The sequence below is a fragment of the Triticum aestivum genome, chromosome 5D (assembly GCF_018294505.1).
Source record: "Triticum aestivum cultivar Chinese Spring chromosome 5D, IWGSC CS RefSeq v2.1, whole genome shotgun sequence".
Classification (NCBI taxonomy): Eukaryota; Viridiplantae; Streptophyta; class Magnoliopsida; order Poales; family Poaceae; genus Triticum; species Triticum aestivum.
The window spans coordinates 442847787-442869764 of record NC_057808.1 but is presented as its reverse complement, the minus strand read 5'-3'; positions in this window follow the sequence as shown (position 1 = coordinate 442869764).

Sequence of the window (21978 nt, the reverse complement as noted above, 5' to 3'; positions counted from 1 at the left end):
AACGGCGCGAGAAATCCTTCTTCCTACCTCTTGAGCACTGCATTGGTTTTCCCTTGAAGAGGAAAGGGTGATGCAGCAAAGTAGCGTAAGTATTTCCCTCAGTTTTTGAGAACCAAGGTATCAATCCAGTAGGAGGCCACACTCAAGTCCCTTGTACCTACACAAACAAATAAGAACCTTGCAACCAACGCGATAAAGGGGTTTTCAATCCCTTCACGGCCACTTGCAAAAGTGAGATCTGATAGAGATGATAAGATAATATCTTTGGTATTTTTATGATAAAGACTAAAAGTAAAGAAAGCAAAATAAACGGCAACAAAAATAACTTGTTGACGGGAGATTAATATGATGGAAGATAGACCCGGGGGCCATAGGTTTCACTAGTGGCTTCTCTCAAGATAGCATAAATATTACGGTGGGTGAACAAATTACTGTCGAGCAATTGATAGAATTGAGCATAGTTATGAGAATATCTAGGTATGATCATGTATATAGGCATCACGTCCGTGACAAGTAGACTGACTCCTGCCTGCATCTACTACTATTACTCCACACATCGACCGCTATCAAGCATGCATCTAGAGTATTAAGTTCATAAGAACGGAGTAACGCTTTAAGCAAGATGACATGATGTAGAGGGATAAACTCAAGCAATATGATATAAAACCCATCTTTTTATCCTCGATGGCAACAATACAATACGTGCCGTTTCCCGTACTATCACCTGGATCGAGCTCCGCAAGATTGAACCCAAGTCTAAGCACTTCTCCAATTGCAAGAAAGATCAATCTAGTAGGCCAAACCATACTGATAATTCGAAGAGACTTGCAAAGATAACCAATCATACATAAAAGAATTCAGAGAAGATTCAAATATTGTTCATAGATAATCTTGATCATAAACCCACAATTCATCGGATCTCGACAAACACACTGCAAAAGAAGATTACATCGAATAGATCTCCAAGAGAATCGAGGAGAACTTTGTATTGAGATCCAAAGAGAGAGAAGAAGCCATCTAGCTAATAACTATGGACCCGAAGGTCTGAGGTAAACTACTCACACATCATCGGAGAGGCTATGGTGTTGATATAGAAGCCCTCCATGATCAATGCCCCCTCCGGCGGAGCGCCGGAAAAGGCCCCAAGATGGGATCTCACGGGTACAGAGAGTTGCGGCGGTGGAAATAGGGTTTTGGCTCCTGTTCTGATGTTTCCAGGGTATATGAGTATATATAGGCGAAAGAGGTCAGTCAGCAGAGCTACGAGGGGCCCATGAGGGTGGGGCGCGCGCCCAGGGGGGCAGGCGCGCCTCCCTGCCTCGTGGCTTCCTCGTTGATTGCTTGACGTCCACTCCAAGTCCTCTGGATGATGTTTGTTCCGAAAATCACGTTCCCGAAGGTTTCATTCCGTTTGGACTCCGTTTGCTATTCCTTTTCTTCGAAACACTGAAATAGGCAAAAAAACAGCAATTTTGGCTGGGCCTCCGGATAATAGGGTAGTCCCAAAAATAATATAAAAGTGTATAATAAAGCCCATTGAACATCCAACACAGATAATATAATAGCATGGAACAATCAAAAATTATAGATACGTTGGAGACGTATCATCTTTCACTTGCACGACCGAACGATGTGGATAATAATAATAGTGCACGTGCATTGGACTAAGCTGGAATCTGTAGGCATCTGACACATAGGAGAATACAAGATAATATGGGCTCTTTGTTAAATCAACAATAAAGCATATAAAAGCTACTTCAACATTTTCATTTTGGTCTTCTCCTCTCGACCCCCAAAGAAAAGAAAAGAAATAAAACTATTTACACGGGAAAGCTCCCAACAAACAAAAGAAGAACAGGAAATCTTTTTGGGTTTTCTTTTAATTATTACTACTACAAGCATGGAAAGTAAACTAGCTAAAAGCTACAACTATTTTTTTGTTTTTCTTAAGGTTATTCAAACACACAAGAAGAAAGCGAGAAAAGGAAAATAAACTAGCATGGATAATACAATGAAAAAGTATGAGCACCGACAACTAGAATGAGTGTGTGGACATGAATGTAATGTCGATGAGAAATACGTACTCCCCCAAGCGTAGGCTTTTGACCTAAGTTGGTCTACTGCCACGGCTGGCCTGGCGGATATCCAAAGTTGTAGTTGGGGTCGTACTGTGATGCAGCCTCGGGGTACCACTGATTGGCGATCTCCTCCGGATCCCACTGTTAAACAGACTGACGTGGAGGATCAGGTTGTGGCTCCGGCTCTAGCTTTGTAGCTGGTGTGGGGTTTTGGTAGGCATGAAACACCTTCGGCAGAACAAGGTACTTGCCTGAAGATAAGTCAAACAAAGAAGGAGCAGGCAAAGTAATAGTCTCAGGGTGACATTTATCAAATATCAGTCTGTAATTAAGCATCTTTTTCTTATTCTTAACGATAAAATCATGTGCTACCATACTCTTATAGTCTAGAAAAATAGGAGGCGGCAACTTTTCTTCTTTCTCATAATGCCTAATAGGTATGTTAAAGTGTGTAGCGAGGCGCGAGGCGAAGATACCTCCCAAGATGGGACCCTTCGTGCGGTTCAGACTTAACCGCTTGGCAATAATAGCGCCTAGACTAAAAGTGGTATCACGAAACAAGGCATGGCACAAAATAACAATATCAGGGGCACTAAGGTTTCCATAGTTTCCGCGACCAATTAAACATCTACTAGCAAATATCGCAAAGTAACGCAGAACCGGAAAATGTATGCTAGTAATTCTTGCATCGGAAACTTTCCTTGTTTCCCCTACAGCAATTGATGTCTACTACACAACCTTCTTCTTGTAGACGTTGTTGGGCCTCCAAGTGCAGAGGTTTGTAGGACAGTAGCAAATTTCCCTCAAGTGGATGACCTAAGGTTTATCAATCCGTGGGAGGCATAGGATGAAGATGGTCTCTCTCAAGCAACCCTGCAACCAAATAACAAATAGTCTCTTGTGTCCCCAACACACCCAATACAATGGTAAATTGTATAGGTGCACTAGTTCGGTGAAGAGATGGTGATACAAGTGCAATATGGATGGTAGATATAGGTTTTTGTAAACTGAAAAATATAAAAACAGCAAGGTAACAAATAATAAAAGTGAGTGTAAACGGTATTGCAATGCTACGAAACAAGGCCTAGGGTTCATACTTTCACTAGTGCAAGTTCTCTCAACAATAATAACAAAATTGGATCATATAAATATCCCTCAACACGCAACAAAGAGTCACTCCAAAGTCACTAATCACGGCGTGCAAACGAAGAAATTATGGTAGGGTACGAAACCACCTCAAAGTTATTCTTTCCGATCAATCCATTGGGCTATTCCTATAAGTGTCACAAACAGCCCTAGAGTTTGTAGTAAAATAATACCTTAAGACACACATCAACCAAAACCCTAATGTCACCTAGATACTCCAATGTCACCTCAAGTATCCGTGGGTATGATTATACGATATGCATCACACAATCTCAGATTCATCTATTCAACCAACACATAGGACCTCAAAGAGTGCCCCAAAGTTTCTACCGGAGAATCAAGACGAAAACATGTGCCAACCCCTATGCATAGGTTCATGGGCGGAACCCGCAAGTTGATCACCAAAACATACATCAAGTGGATCAATAGAATACCCCATTGTCACCACGGGTATCCCACGCAAGACATACATCAAGTGTTCTCAAATCATTAAAAGACTCAATCCGATAAGATAACTTCAAAGGGGAAACTCAATCCATTACAAGAGAGTAGAGGGGGAGAAACATCATAAGATCCAACTATAATAGCAAAGTTCGCGATACATCAAGATCGTATCACCTCAAGGAACATGAGAGAGAGAGATCAAACACATAGCTACTTGTACATACCCTCAACCCCGAGGGTGAACTACTCCCTCCTCATCGTGGAGAGCGTCGGGATGATGAAGATGGCCACCGGTGAGGGTTCCCCCCTCCGGCAGGGTGCTGGGTCCCGATTTGTTTTTGGTGGCTACAAAGGCTTGCGGCAGCGGAACTCCCGATCTATTCTGTTCCCCGAAGGTTTTAGGGTATATGGGTATATATAGGCGGAAGAAATACGTCAGGGGAGCCACGAGGGGCCCACGAGGGTGGAGGGCGCGCCCCCTGCCTCGTGCCTTCCTCGTTGCTTTCTTGACATCGACTCCAAGTCTCACGGGTTGCTTTCTTTCCAAAATTAACTTCTCCAGAAGGCTTCATTCCGTTTCGACTCCGTTTGATATTCCTTTTCTTCGAAACACTGAAACAAGGGAAAAAAAGGAACTGGCACTGGGCTCTGGGTCAATAGGTTAGTCCCAAAAACAATATAAAAGTGCATAATAAAGCCCATAAACATCCAAAACAGATAATATAATAGCATGGAACAATAAAAAATTATAGATACGTTGGAGACGTATCAGCATCCCCAAGCTTAATTCCTGCTCGTCCTCGAGTAGGTAAATGATAAAAACAGAATTTTTGATGTGGAATGCTACCTAACATATTTATCAATATAATCTTCTTTAATGTGGCAAGAATATTCAGATCCATAAGATTCAAGATAAAAGTTCAATATCGACATAAAAATAATAATACTTCAAGCATACTAACTAAGCAATTATGTGCTCTCAAAATAACATGGCCAAAGAAAGTTCGTCCCTACAAAATCATATAGTTTAGTCATGCTCCAATTTCGTCACACAAGAATGCTCTCATCATGCTCAACCCCGATGACAAGCCAAGCAATTGTTTCATACTTTAGTAATCTCAAACTTTTTTCAACTTTCACGCAATACATGAGAGTGAGCCATGGATATAGTACTATGGGTGGAATAGAATATGATGATGGGGGTTATGTGGAGAAGACAAAAAAGGAGAATGTCTCACATCAACGAGGCTAATCAATGAGCTATGGAGATGCCCATCGATTGATGTTAATGCAAGGAGTAGTGATTGCCATGCAACAGATGCACTAGAGCTATAAATATATGAAAGCTCAGCAAAAGAAACTAAGTGGGTGTACATCCAACTTGCTTGCTCCTCACGAAGACCTAGGGCACTTGAGGAGTTCCATTGTTGGAATATACAAGCCAAGTTCTATAATGAAAAATTCCCACTAGTATATGAAAGTGACAAAACAAGAGACTCTCTATCATGAAGATCATGGTGCTACTTTGAAGCACAAGTGTGGTAAAAGGATAGTAGCATTGTCCCTTTTCATTTCTCTTTTTTTGGGCCTTCTTTGTTTTATTTGGCCTTTCTCCTTTTTTTGGACAATGCTCTATTAATGATGATCATCACACTTCTATTTATTTACAACTCAAAGATTACAACTCGATACTAGAACAAAGTATGACTCTATATGAATGCCTCCGGCGGTGAACCGGGATATGCAATGAACCAAGAGTGACATGTGTGAAAGAATTATGAACGGTGGCTTTGCCACAAATACTATGTCAACTACATGATCATGCTAAGCAATATGACAATGATGAACGTGTCATGATAAACGGGACGGTGGAAAGTTGCATGGCAATATATCTCGGAATGGCTATGGAAATGCCATAATAGGTAGGCATGGTGGCTGTTTTGAGGAAGATATAAGGAGGTTAATGTGTGAAAGAGCGTATCATATCACGGGGTTTGGATGCACCGACGAAGTTTGCACCAACTCTCAATGTCAGAAAGGGCAATGCATGGTACCGAAGAGGCTAGCAATGATGGAAAGGTGAGAGTGCGTATAATCCATGGACTCAACATTAGTCATAAAGAACTCACATACTTATTGCAAAAATATACAAGTCATCAAAAACCAAGCACTACGCGCATGCTCCTAGGGGGATAGATTGGTAGGAAAAGACCATCGCTCGTCCCCGACCGCCACTCATAAGGATGACAATCAAAGAACACCTCATGTTTCAAATTTGTCACACAACGTTTACCATACGTGCATGTTACGGGACTTGCAAACTTCAACACAAGTATTTCTCAAATTCATAACTACTCAACTAGCACAACTTTAATATCACTATCTCCATATCTCAAAACAACCATCAAGTATCAAACGTCTCTTAGTATTCAATGCACCTATATGAAAGTTTTTATCATACCCATCTTGGATGCCCATCATATTAGGACTAGTTTCATAACCAAAGCAAACTACCATGTTGTTCTAAAGACTCTCAAAATAATATAAGTGAAGCACGAGAGTTCATCTATTTCTACAAAATAAAACCACCATTGTGCTCTAAAAGATATAAGTGAAGCACTAGAGCAAACAACAAACTACTCCGAAAGATATAAGTGAAGATCGATGAGTAGTCGAATAATTATGCAACTATGTGAAGACTCTCCCATTTAATAATTTCAGACCTTGATAGTTTATTCAAACAGCAAGCAAAACAAAAGAAAATAAAATGACGCTCCAAGCAGAACACATATCATGTGGTGAATAAAAATATAGCTCCAAGTAAAGTTACCGATAAACGAAGACGAAAGAGGGGATGCCTTCAGGGGCATCCCCAAGCTTAGGCTCTTGGTTATCCTTGAATATTACCTTGGGGTGCCTTGGGCATCCCCAAGCTTAGGCTCTTTCCACTCCTTATTCCATAGATCATCGAATCTTTACCCAAAACTTGAAAACTTCACAACACAAAACTCAACAGAAAACTCGTAAGCTCCGTTAGCGAAAGAAAACAAAACACCACTTCAAGTTACTGTAATGAACTCATTCTTTATTTGTATTGGTGTTAAATCTACTGTACTCAAACTTATCTAGGGTTTATAAACTATTTTACTAGCCATAGATTCATCAAAATAAGCAAACAACACACAAAAAACAGAATCTGTCAAAATCAGAACAGTCTGTAGTAATCTGCATCAGACGCGAACTTCTGGAACTCAAAAAATTCTACCAAAATAGGATGAACTAGATAATTTGCTTATTGATCTGCTGCAATTGGAATCAGTATTTTATCACGTTCTGGTTAGTTTTAACAATTGTTTTCGTGAACAGAAAGTTTCTGGAATTTTCAGCAAGATCAAATAACTATCATCCAAGAAGATCCTATAGGTCTTACTTGGCACAAACACTAATTAAAACATAAAACCACATCTAAACAGAAGCTAGATGGATTATTTATTCCTAAACAGAACCAAAAAGCAAGAAACTAAAATAAAATTGGGTTGCCTCCCAACAAGCGCTATCGTTTAACGCCCCTAGCTAGGCATGACGATTTCAATGATGCTCACATAAAAGATAGGAATTGAAACATAGAGAATCATAAAGAATATCACTAGCACATTTAAGTCTAACCCACTTCCTATGCATAGGGATTTTGTGAGCAAACAACTTATGGGAACAACAATCAACTAGCATAGGAAGGCAAAACAAGCATAACCTCAAAACTTTAAGCACATAGAGAGGAAACTTGATATTATTGCAATTCCTACAAGCATCTATTCCTCCCTCATAATAATTTTCAGTAGCATCATGAATGAATTCAACAATATAACCAGCACCTAAAGCATTCTTTTCATGATCTACTAGCATAGAAATTTATTACTCTCCACATAAGCAAAATTCTTCTCATTCGGAATAGTGGGAGTATCATAAGAGACTTGAATACTATAAATTGTTTCCACATTAAAGAGTAATGTTCAGAAAAAGGGTAATCATAATCATGACAAGTTTTATAAATATAATCATCACTACACTTTATAGCATAAGTTTCATCACAATAATCATCATAAGTAGCAACTTTGTTCTCATCACAATCAATTGAAACCTCTTCCGAAATAGTGGATACATCACTAAATAAAGTCATGACCTCTCCAAATCCACTTTCATAAATATTATAAGATTCAAAATCCTCCAAAATAGTGGGATCATTACTTTCTAAAGTTGACACTCTTCCAAACCCACTTTCATCAATATAATCATCATAAGTAGGAGGCATGCTATCATCATTATAAATTTGCATTTCAAAACTTGGGAGACTAAAAATATCATCTTCATTAAACGTAGCATCCCCAAGCTTGGGACAAACATTAATTTCAGCAAATATATTCTCAAAAACATCATCTTCATCAAACATAGCATCCCCAAGCTTGGGCCTTTTCATATCATAAGCATAATATCTCTCATTATTAATAGTATGGATAGCACCAATAGTATAGCAATTATCATATTCTTCCAAGCAAGTGCCAAAAAGATTTTCAAGATCATAAGAAGTATCATTATCTTCCCAATCATAATCATCACAACAAGCAATAGGCATAATGAGATCATCATCAAGTGCATCATCTTCCACAATTATTTTTGATTCATTTTCATGGGGCACAACAATAATAGGAGCAACATTATTTGGGAGAGATATCTTTTTACCTCTCTTCCTTTTTCTTTTCTTCTTCTTCACCTCATGTGTGGGTTCAATCCTCTTTTTGGAGCTCCTTATTAATGAGATTGGTTGAATAGAAGGCTCCTCCTCGTTACCTGATTCATCATAAGAAATAATAGGAGAATATTGGGAAGTCTCTTCCCTTTCGTTAGCATTCTCTTCATCTTCTATTTGTTTTCTTTTCTTTATGTAATTGGCAATATAAGGATTTTCAATGCAATTCACTGCACAATACATATAAATTTCTTCTAGATCAAAATGAAGAACTCTACCAAGGGAAAATTCTGGAATAACCTTGGTTATACGTTTCATTTCTTCATAACCGAAGAGCAAACTAAGTTCATTATGATGTGCAAGGGAAATCAAGTCATCACAATTTTTGGACACGATACGATCATGAAACAATTTACATTGGGTACTGAAATGATCACGTTCATTGCAAAGTTCACAAGTACGGCTAAGAAAGTTTAAATTTTCAGGACAAACATCTAGCCTCTCTTGCAACCATATAGTTTCTAAGTGCTTATGCCTCTTGTAATATCTATCTTCCCTATTTGGTGTGTACTTGCAAACCCAATGCACTCCACAAAAATTGACATGTTTATAGGAGACATTTTCATCATGACTAGTGCAATCATCGTTAGTACCATGGATATTCAAGGAGTTCATACTAACAACATTGCAATCATGCTCATCATTCAAAGATTTAGTGCCAAACATTTTAATGCATTCTTCTTCTAACACTTTGGCACAATTTTCCTTTCCATCATACTCACGAAAGATATTAAAAAGGTGAAGCGTATGTGGCAAACTTAATTCCATTTTTTGTGGTTTTGTTTTATAGACTAACTAGTGATAAAACAAGAAACAAAAAGATTCGATTGCAAGATCTAAAGATATACCTTCAAGCACTCGCCTCCCCGGCAACGACGCCAGAAAAGAGCTTAGTTGACGGGGTGTGAGTGCCGCTTACCTAGCCTCCCCGGCAACGGCGCCAGAAAAGAGCTTGATGTCTACTACACAACCTTCTTCTTGTAGACGTTGTTGGGCCTCCAAGTGCAGAGGTTTGTAGGACAGTAGCAAATTTCCCTCAAGTGGATGACCTAAGGTTTATCAATCCGTGGGAGGCGTAGGATGAAGATGGTCTCTCTCAAGCAACCCTGCAACCAAATAACAAAGAGTCTCTTGTGTCCCCAACACACCCAATACAATGGTAAATTGTATAGGTGCACTAGTTCGGTGAAGAGATGGTGATACAAGTGCAATATGGATGGTAGATATAGGTTTTTGTAAACTGAAAATATAAAAACAGCAAGGTAACAAAAAATAAAAGTGAGCGTAAACGGTATTGCAATGCTAGGAAACAAGGCCTAGGGTTCATACTTTCACTAGTGCAAGTTCTCTCAACAATAATAACATAATTGGATCATATAAATATCCCTCAACACGCAACAAAGAGTCACTCCAAAGTCACTAATCGCAGAGAACAAAATTATGGTAGGGTACGAAACCACCTCATAGTTATTCTTTCCGATCAATCCATTGGGGTATTCCTATAAGTGTCCCAAACAACCCTAGAGTTCGTAGTAAAATAACACCTTAAGACACACATCAACCAAAACCCTAATGTCACCTAGATACTCCAATGTCACCTCAAGTATCCGTGGGTATGATTATACGATATGCATCACACAATCTCAGATTCATCTATTCAACCAACACATAGGACCTCAAAGAGTGCCCCAAAGTTTCTACCGGAGAATCAAGACGAAAACGTGTGCCAACCCCTATGCATAGGTTCATGGGCGGAACCCGCAAGGTGATCACCAAAACATACATCAAGTGGATCAATAGAATACCCCATTGTGGGTATCCCACGCAAGACATACATCAAGTGTTCTCAAATCATTAAAAGACTCAATCCGATAAGATAACTTCAAAGGGGAAACTCAATCCATTACAAGAGAGTAGAGGGGGAGAAACATCATAAGATCCAACTATAATAGCAAAGCTCGCAATACATCAAGATCGTATCACCTCAAGAACACGACAGAGAGAGATCAAACACATAGCTACTGGTACATACCCTCAGCCCCGAGGGTGAACTACTCCCTCCTCGTCATGGAGAGCGCCGGGATGATGAAGATGGCCACCGGTGAGGGTTCCCCCCTCCGGCAGGGTGCTGGAACAGGGTCCCGATTGGTTTTTGGTGGCTACAGAGGCTTGCGGCGGTGGAACTCCCGATCTATTCTATTCCCCGAAGGTTTATGGTATATGGGTATATATAGGCGGAAGAAATACGTCAGGGGAGCCACGAGGGGCCCACGAGGGTGGAGGGCGCGCCCAGGGGGGTGGGCGCGCCCCCTGCCTCGTGCCTTCCTCGTTGCTTTCTTGACGTGGACTCCAAGTCTCCCGGGTTGCTTTCTTTCCAAAAATAACTTGTCCAGAAGGTTTCATTCCGTTTCGACTCCGTTTGATATTCTTTTTCTTTGAAACACTGAAACAAGGGGAAAACAGGAACTGGCACTGGACTCTGGGTCAATAGGTTAGTCCCAAAAATAATATAAAAGTGCATAATAAAGCCCATAAACATCCAAAACAGATAATATAATAGCATGGAACAATCAAAAATTATAGATACGTTGGAGACGTATCAGCAATCATATCAATAAACCCTTCCACATCATTACGATGTGGTTCCTCTATGCTGCCAGTAAGGGGTATCTTACAGACCCGGCAGAAATCAAAAAGGGACATCTCCTTATGCTCATCATATAAATAAAATTCCACTGAAGGTGGTGATCTCCTAGCATGGAAATGAAAAGTTTGCACGAAAATATTGGTGAGTAAGAGATACTGTTCGCGCTGGTCGCGAAGGAAGTCGGTGAGGCCCGCATTCTCAACCAAAGAATAAAAATCATCATGAATCCCGGCCGCTGTTAAGAACTCATCACAAGGCCATTCACACGGCCGAACTTCCATGGTGCGAGGGAGATTATATTTGGGCCTCTTATCCTCCTCACTTTGCTTATCCTTCGAGCTTCGGCTCGAAGAGCCCCTCAATAATCTCTTCATCATTTTCTGAAAATTTCTGAAATTTTTAGTAACTTAAAACAAAAGTGAACCAAACCCAACAAAATTGATACCAACTACTCCTACAAGTGCCTAGAGACTATATCATGCATTTGAACTATTTGGGACCATATAAATTTGACATGCAAGCTCAAGAACAGGGTCACCTAGGCAGCAAAAATTTGCAATGAATAAAGCACTAGAACAAATACAAATTGGACCATTGGAGGAGTCACATACCAAAGAACAATCCCCCAAGCAGTTTTGTGAGTGGAGCTTTGAGCAAGGAGATCGAGAATCGCAGCAAAATGAGCAAGAACTCGTGCTTGAGATGGTTGGTGATTTTTTTGGGAGGAAGAAGGAGTGTGTAGTGGCTGGAATAAGTGGAGGGGAGCCACACAGGGCCCACGAGGCAGGGGGCGCGCCCAGGGGGTGGGCGCGCCCTGGACCCTCGTGGCCAGGTTCTTGCTCCCCCTGGTGTGTTCTCAGTGCCAGATATTCTCAAATATTCTAGAAAAAATCATATTTCATTTTCGGGTCATTTGGAGAACTTTTATTTTCGGGGTATTTTTATTGCACGGATAATTAAGAAAACAGACAGAAAATACTATTTTTGCTTTATTTAATCTAAATAACAGAAAGTAAAAGGAGGGTACAGAAGGTTGTGCTTTCTAACTTCATCCATCTCATGCTCATCAAAAGGAATCCACTAACAAGGTTGATCAAGTCTTGTTAACAAACTCATTCCGAATAACATGAAATCGGAGAAATTTCGAATAACACTAGGTTACCTCAATGGGGATATGCACATCCCCAACAATAAGAATATCATATTTCTTCTTGACAGTAGGAAGAGGAAATTCAAAACCTCCAATAATAATCGATGGAATTTTTCCAATAGAGTTGATACTATGAACTTGAGGTTGTTTCCTCGGAAAGCGTACCGTATGCTCATTACCATTAACATGAAAAGTGACATTGCCTTTGTTGCAATCAATAACAGCCCCTGCAGTATTCAAAAAGGGTCTAACAAGGATAATTGACATACTATCGTCCTCGGGAATATCAAGAATAACATAGTCCATTAAAATAGTAACATTACCGACAGGTATAGCAGTTGATTTATCGGCCATTTGCAAAGATATTTCAGTAGGAGTCAACTTATTCAAATCAAGTCTACGATATAAAGAGAGAGGCATAACACTAACACCGGCTCCAAGATCACATAAAGCAGTTCTAACATAGTTTCTTTTAATGGAGCATGGTATAGTTGGTACTCCTGGATCTCCAAGTTTCTTAGGTATTCCACCCTTGAAAGTATAATTAGCAAGCATTGTGGAAATTTCAGCTTCCGGTATCTTTCTTTTATTTGTAACAATATCTTTCATATACTTGGCATAAGGATTCATTTTAAGCATATCAGTAAAATGCATACGCAAAAAGATAGGTCTAATCATTTCAGCAAAATGCTCAAAATCCTCATCATCCTTTTTCTTGGATGGTTTAGGAGGAAAAGGCATGGGTTTCTGAACCCATGGTTCCGTTTCTTTACCGTGCTTCCTAGCAACGAAATCTCTCTTATCATAACGTTGATTCTTTGATTGTGGGTTATCAAGATCAACAGCAGGTTCAATCTCTACATCATTGTTATTACTAGGTTGAGCATCAACATGAACATCATCATTAACATTATCACTAGGTTCATGTTCATCACCAGATTGTGTTTCAGCATCAGAAATAGAGATATCATTGAGATTCTCAGGTGTGTTAACAATAGGTTCACTACAAGCATGCAAAATCCTATCATTTTTCTTTTTCTTCCTCTTAGAAGCACTAGGTGCATCAACATTAGTTCTCTGAGAATCCTGCTCAATTCTCTTAGGATGACCCTCAGGATACAAAGGTTGCTGAGTCATTTTACCCCCTCTAGTCAAAACTCTAACAACATTATCATTTTTCTTATTATTTAATTCATTGAGCAAATCATTCTGAGCTTTAAGCACTTGTTCTACTTGAGTGGTAACCATAGAAGCATGTTTACTAATGAGTTTAAGTTCACCTTTAACTCTAGACATATAATCACTCAAGTGTTCAATCATATAAGCATTGCGTTTCAATTGTCTACCAACATAAGCATTGAAGTTTTCTTGTTTAACAATAAAATTATCAAACTCATCTAAGCATTGGCTAGCAGACTTATAACGAGGAATATCACCTTCATCAAATCTATAGAGAGAATTTACCTTTACTACCTGTGTCAGGTTATCAAGACCATGTATTTCTTCAACGGTCGGCAAATTAAGACCATGTATTTCTTCAATAGGAGGTAAATTCTTAACATCTTCAGCTTTAATACCTTTTTCTTTCATAGATTTCTTTGCCTCTTGCATATCTTCAGGACTGAGAAATAGAATGCCCCTCTTCTTCGGAGTTGGCTTTGGAGTTGGTTCAGGAAGTATCCAATTATTTTCATTAGTCAACATATTATTCAATAACAATTCAGCTTGATCAACTGTTCTTTCCCTGAAAACACAACCAGCACAACTATCCAGGTGGTCTCTGGAAGCATCGGTTAGTCCATTATAAAATATATCAAGTATTTCATTTTTCTTGAGAGGATGATCAGGCAAAGCATTAAGTAATTGGAGAAGCCTCCCCCAATCTTGTGGGAGACTCTCTTCTTCAATTTGCACAAAATTATATATTTCCCTTAAAGCAGCTTGTTTCTTATGAGCAGGGAAATATTTAGCAGAGAAGTAATAAATCATATCCTGGGGACTACGCACACAACCAGGATCAAGAGAATTAAACCATATCGTAGCATCACCCTTTAATGAGAACGAAATAATTTAAGGATATAATAGTAGCAAGTTTTCTCATCATTAGTGAACATGGTGGCTATATCATTTAATTTAGTAAGATGTGCCACAACAGTTTCAGATTCATAGCCATAGAAAGGATCAGATTCAACCAAAGTAATTATCTCAGTATCAATAGAGAAATCATAATCCTTTTCAGTAACAAAGATAGGTGAAGTAGCAAAAGCAGGGTCATATTTCATTCTAGCATTCAAAGATTTTTCTTTCAGCTTAGCTAATAATTTCTTAAGATCACTCCTATCATTGCAAGAAAGAAAGTCTCTAGCAGTTTCTTCATCCATAACATAACCCTCAGGCACAACAGGCAATTCATATCTGGGGGGAGAATCTTCATCATCACTTTCATCAATATTATCAGTTTCAATAATTTCATTCTCTCTAGCCCTAGCAAGTTTTTCATCCTGAAATTCACCTAGTGGCACAGTAGTATCAAGCATAGAAGTAGTTTCATCATAAGTATCATGCATAGCAGAAGTGGCATCATCAATAACATGCGACATATCAGAATTAATAGCAGAAGCAGGTTTAGGTGTCGCAAGCTTACTCAAAACAGAAGGTGAATCAAATGCAGAGCTAGATGGCAGTTCCTTACCTCCCCTCGTAGTTGAGGGAAAAATCTTAGTTCTTTCGTCTTTCAAGTTCCTCATAGTGACCAGCAGATATAAATCCCAAGTGACTAAAAGAATAGAGCTATGCTCCCCGGCAACGGCACCAGAAAATAATCTTGATAACCCACAAGTATAGGGGATCGAAACAGTTTTTGAGGGTAGAGTATTCAACCCAAATTTATTGATTCGACACAAGGGGAGCCAAAGAATATTCTCAAGTATTAGCAGCTGAGTTGTCAATTCAACCACATGATGTCTACTACACAACCTTCTTCTTGTAGACATTGTTGGGCCTCCAAGTGTAGAGGTTTGTAGGACAGTTGCAAATTTCCCTCAAGTGGATGACCTAAGGTTTATCAATCCGTGGGAGGCGTAGGATGAAGATGGTCTCTCTCAAGCAACCCTGCAACCAAATAACAAAGAGTCTCTTGTGTCCCCAACACACCCAATACAATGGTAAATTGTATAGGTGCACTAGTTCGGCGAAGAGATGCTGATACAAGTGCAATATGGATGGTAGATATAGGTTTTTGTAATCTGAAAATATAAAAACAGCAAGGTAGCAAGCAATAAGAGTGAGCGTAAACGGTATTGCAATGCGTTGAAACAAGGCCTAGGGTTCATACTTTCACTAGTGCAAGTTCTCTCAACAATAATAACATAATTGGATCATATAACTATCCCTCAACATGCAACAAAGAGTCACTCAAAAGTCACTAATAGCGGAGAACAAACGAAGAGATTATGGTAGGGTACGAAACCACCTCAAAGTTATCCTTTCTGATCCATCTATTCAAGAGTCCGTAGTAAAATAACATGAAGCTATTCTTTCTGTTTGATCTATCATAGAGTTCGTACTAGAATAACACCTTAAGACACAAATCAACCAAAACCATAATGTCACCTAGATACTCCAATGTCACCTCAAGTATCCGTGGGTATGATTATACGATATGCATCACACAATCTCAGATTCATCTATTCAACCAACACAAAGAACTTCAAAGAGTTCCCCAAAGTTTCTACCGGAGAGTCAAGACGAAAACGTGTGCCAACCCCTATGCATAAGTTCACGAGCGGAACCCGCAAGTTGATCACCAAAACATACATCAAGTGGATCACGTGAATATCCCATTGTCACCACAGATAAGCACGGCAAGACATACATCAAGTGTTCTCAAATCCTTAAAGACTCACTCCGATAAGATAACTTCAAAGGGAAAACTCAATCCATTACAAGAGAGTAGAGGGGGAGAAACATCATAAGATCCAACTATAATAGCAAAGCTCGCGATACATCAAGATCGTATCACCTCAAGAACACGAGAGAGAGAGAGATCAAACACATAGCTACTGGTACATACCCTCAGCCCCGAGGGTGAAATACTCCCTCCTCGTCATGGAGAGCGCCGGGATGATGAAGATGGCCACCGGTGTGGGTTCCCCTCTCCGGTAGGGTGCCGGAACAGGGTCCCGATAGGTTTTTGGTGGCTACAGAGGCTTGCGGCGGCGGAACTCCCGATCTATTTTGTTCCCCGATGTTTTTAGGGTATATGGATATATATAGGCGAAAGAAGTCGGTCAGGCACGCCTCCCTACCTCGTGGCCACCTTGTTGCTTCCCTGACGTATACTCCAAGTCTCCTGGATTGCTTCCGTTCCAAAAATAACTCTCCCGAAGGTTTCATTCCGTTTGGAGTCCGTTTGATATTCCTTTTCTTCGAAACACTGAAATAGGCAAGAAAACAACATTTTGGGCTGGGCCTCCGGTTAATAGGTAAGTCCCAAAATAATATAAAAGTGTATAATAAAGCCCATTAAACATCCAAAACAGAATATATAATAGCATGGAACAATCAAAAATTATAGATACGTTGGAGACGTATCAAGCATCCCCAAGCTTAGTTCCTGCTCGTCCTCGCGTAGGTAAATGATAAAAACAGAATTTTTGATGTGGAATGCTACCTAACATATTTATCTCTTCTTTATTGTGGCAAGAATATTCAGATCCATTAGTTTCAAAACAAAAGTTTAATATTCACATGAAAACAATAATACTTCAAGCATACTAACAAAGCAATCATGTCTTTTCAAAATAACATGGCCAAAGAAAGTTATCCCTACAAAATCATATAGTCTGGCTATGCTCTATCTTCAACAGACAAAGTATTTAAATCATGCACAACCCCAATGGCAAGCCAAGCAATTGTTTCATACTTTTGATGTTCTCAAACTTTTTCAATCTTCACTCAATACATGAGCGTGAGCCATGGACATAGCACTATATGTGGAATAGAATGGTGGTTGTGGAGAAGAAAAAAAGGAGAAGATGGTCACACATCAACTAGGCGTATGAACGGGCTATGGAGATGCCCATCAATAGATATCAATGTGAGTGAGTAGGGATTGCCATGCAACGGATGCACTAGAGCTATAAGTGTATGAAAGCTCAACAAAAGAAACTAAGTGGGTGTGCATCCAACTCGCTTGCTCACGAAGACCTAGGGCATTTTGAGGAAGCCCATCATTGGAATATGCAAGCCAAGTTCTATAATGAAAGATTCCCACTAGTATATGAAAGTGACAACATAAGAGACTCTCTATAATGAAGATCATGGTGCTACTTTGAAGCACAAGTGTGGTAAAAGGATAGTAGCATTGCCCCTTCTCTCTTTTTCTCTCATTTTATTTTTATTTATTTAGGCCTTTTTCTCCTTTTTATGGCCTCTTTTTTCTCTTTTTTCATTTGGGCTTCTTTGGCCTCTTTTATTTATTTATTTCGTCCGGAGTCTCATCCCGACTTGTGGGGGAATCATAGTCTCTATCATCCTTTCCTCACTGGGACAATGCTCTAATAATGATGATCATCACGCTTTTATTTACTTACAACTCATGAATTACAACTCGATACTTAGAACAAAATATGACTCTATATGAATGCCTCCGGCGGTGTACCGGGATGTGCAATGAATCAAGAGTGACATGTATGAAAGAATTATGAACGGTGGCTTTGCCACAAATACGATGTCAACTACATGATCATGCAAAGCAATATGACAATGATGGAGCGTGTCATAATAAACGAAACGGTGGAAAGTTGCATGGCAATATATCTCGGAATGTCTATGGAAATGCCATAATAGGTAGGTATGGTGGCTGTTTTGAGGAAGGTATATGGTGGGTGTATGATGCTGCCGAAAGGTGCGCGGTATTAGAGAAGCTAGCAATGGTGGAAGGATGAGAGTGCGTATAATCGATGGACTCAACATTAGTCATAAAGAACTCATATACTTATTTCAAAAATCTATTAGTTATCGAAACAAAGTACTACACGCATGCTCCTAGGGGGATAGATTGGTAGGAAAAGACCATCGCTCGTCCCCGACCGCCACTCATAAGGAGGATAATCAATAAATAAATCATGCTCCGACTTCATCACAAAACGGTTCACCATACCTGCATGCTACGGGAATCACTAACTTTAACACAAGTATCTCTCAAATTCACAACTATTCCACTAGCATGACTCTAATATCACCATCTTCATATCTCAAAACAATCATAAAGAATCAAACTTCTCATATTATTCAATGCACTTTATATGATAGTTTTTATTATATCCCTCTTGGATGCCCATCATATTAGGACTAAATTCATAACCAAAGCAAATTACCATGCTGTTTAAGACTCTCAAAATAATAGAAGTGAAGCATGAGAGATCATCTATTTCTTCAAAATAAAACCACCGCCGTGCTCTAAAAAGATATAAGTGAAGCACTTGAGCAAACGACAAACTACTCCGAAAGATATAAGTGAAGATCAATGAGTAGTTTGAATAATTTTGCAACTATGTGAAGACTCTCTAACATTTAAGAATTTCATATCTTGGTATTTTCTTCATACAGCAAGCAAAACAAAAGAAATTATAAAATGATGCTCCAAGCAAAACACATATCATGTGGTGAATAAAAATATAGCTCCAAGTAAAGTTACCGATGAACGAAGACGAAAGAGGGGATACCATCCGGGGCATCCCCAAGCTTAGGCTCTTGGTTGTACTTGAATATTACCTTGGGGTGCCTTGGGCATCCCCAAGCTTAGGCTCTTTCCACTCCTTATTCCATAGTCCATCGAATCTTTACCCAAAACATGAAAACTTCACAACACAAAACTTAACAGAAAACTCGTAAGCTCCGTTAGTATAAGAAAATAAATCACCACTTAGGTACTGTTGTGAACTCATTCTAAATTCATACTGGTGTAATATATACTGTATTCCAACTTCTCTATGATTCATACCCTCCGATACTACTCATAGATTCATCAAAATAAGCAAACAATACAAAGAAAACAGAATCTGTCAAAAACATAATAGTCTGTAGTAATATGTATCGAACGTATACTTCTGGAACTCCAAAAATTCTAAACTAAATTGGTGGACCTGAGGAATTTATCTATTAATCATATGCAAAAATAATAACCCTAATAGAACTCTCCAGTAAAAAATGGCAGCTAATCTCGTGAGCGCTAAAGTTTCTGTTTTTTACAGCATGATCATAAAGACTTCACCCAAGTCTCCCCAAAGGTTCTACTTGGCACAAACACTAATTAAAACATAAAAATACCTCTAACAAGAGGTGAGATAGATCATTTATTGCTAAACAGGAGCAAAAAGCAAGGAACAAAAATAAAATTGGGTTGCCTCCCAACAAGCGCTAACGTCTAACGCCCCTAGCTAGGCATGATGATTTCGATGATGCTCACATTAAAGATAAGAATTGAAACATAAAGAGAGCATCATGAAGAATATGACTAGCACATTTAAGTCTAACCCACTTCCTATGCATAGGTATTTTGTGAGCAAATAACTTATGGGAACAATAATCAACTAGCATAGGAAGGCAAAACAAGCATAACTTCAAAACTTTAAGCACATAGAGAGGAAACTTGATATTATTGCAATTCCTACAATCATATATTCCTCCCTCATAATAATTTTCAGTAGCATCATGAATGAATTCAACAATATAACCATGACATAAAGCATTCTTTTCATGATCTACAAGCATAGAAGTTTTATTACTCTCCACATAAGCAAATTTGTTCTCATGAATAGTAGTGGGAGCAAACTCAACAAAATAACTATCCTGTGAAGCATAATCCAATTGAAAACTAAAATCGTGATGACAAGTTTCATGGTTATCATTATTCTTAATAGCATACAATTCATCACAATAATCATCATAGATAGCAACTTTGTTCTCATAATCAATTGGAACCTCTTCCGAAATAGTGGATTCATCACTAAATAAAGTCATGACCTCTCCAAATCCACTTTCATAATTATCACAATAATATTCAACATCCTCCAAAATAGTGGGATCATTACTTCCTAAAGTTGACACTCTTCCAAACCCACTTTCATCAATATAATCATCATAAATAGGAGGCATGCTTTCATCATAATAAATTTGCTCGTCAAAACTTGGGGGACAAAAAATATCATCTTCATAAACATAGCTTCCCCAAGCTTGTGGCTTTGCATATCATTAGCATCATGGGTATTCAAAGAATTCATACTAACAACATTGCAATCATGCTCATCATTCACATATTTTATGCCAAGCATTCTATGTAATTCTTCTTCTAATACTTGAGCACAATTTTCCTTCCCATCATTTTCACGAAAGACATTAAAAAGATGAAGCATATGAGGGACCTTAATTCCATTTTTTTGTAGTTTTCTTTTATAAACTAAACTAGTGATAAAACAAGAAACTAAAATATTCGATTGCAAGATCTAAAGATATACCTTCAAGCACTCACCTCCCCGGCAACGGCGCCAGAAAAGAGCTTGATGTCTACTACACAACCTTCTTCTTGTAGACGTTGTTGGGCCTCCAAGTGCAGAGGTTTGTAGGACAGTAGCAAATTTCCCTCAAGTGGATGACCTAAGGTTTATCAATCAGTGGGAGGCATAGGATGAAGATGGTCTCTCTCAAGCAATCCTGCAACCAAATAACAAAGAGTCTCTTGTGTCCCCAACACACCCAATACAATGGTAAATTGTATAGGTGCACCAGTTCGGCGAAGAGATGGTGATACAAGTGCAATATGGATGGTAGATATAGGTTTTTGTAATCTGAAAACATAAAAACAACAAGGTAGCAAGTGATAGAAGTGAGCGTAAACGGTATTGCAATGCGTTGAAACAAGGCCTAGGGTTCATACTTTCACTAGTGCAAGTTCTCTCAACAATAATAACATAATTGGATCATATAACTATCCCTCAACATGCAACAAAGAGTCACTCCAAAGTCACTAATAGCGGAGAACAAACGAAGAGATTATGGTAGGGTACGAAACCACCTCAAAGTTATCCTTTCTGATCGATCTATTCAAGAGTCCGTAGTAAAATAGCATGAAGCGCTATTCTTTTCGTTCGATCTATCATAGAGTTCGTACTAGAATAACACCTTAAGACACAAATCAACCAAAACCCTAATGTCACCTAGATACTCCAATGTCACCTCAAGTATCCGTGGGTATGATTATACGATATGCATCACACAATCTCAGATTCACCTATTCAACCAACACAAAAGAACTTCAAAGAGTGCCCCAAAGTTTCTTCCGAAGAGTCAAGACGAAAACGTGTGCCAACCCCTATGCATAAGTTCACGAGCGGAACCCGCAAGTTGATCACCAAAACATACATCAAGTGGATCACGTGAATATCCCATTGTCACCACAGATAAGCACGGCAAGACATACATCAAGTGTTCTCAAATCCTTAGAGACTCAATCCGATAAGATAACTTCAAAGGGAAAACTCAATCCATTACAAGAGAGTAGAGGGGGAGAAACATCATAAGATCCAACTATAATAGCAAAGCTCGCGATACATCAAGATTGTATCACCTCAAGAACACGAGAGAGAGAGATCAAACACATAGCTACTAGTACATACCCTGAGCCCCGAGGGTGAACTACTCCCTCCTT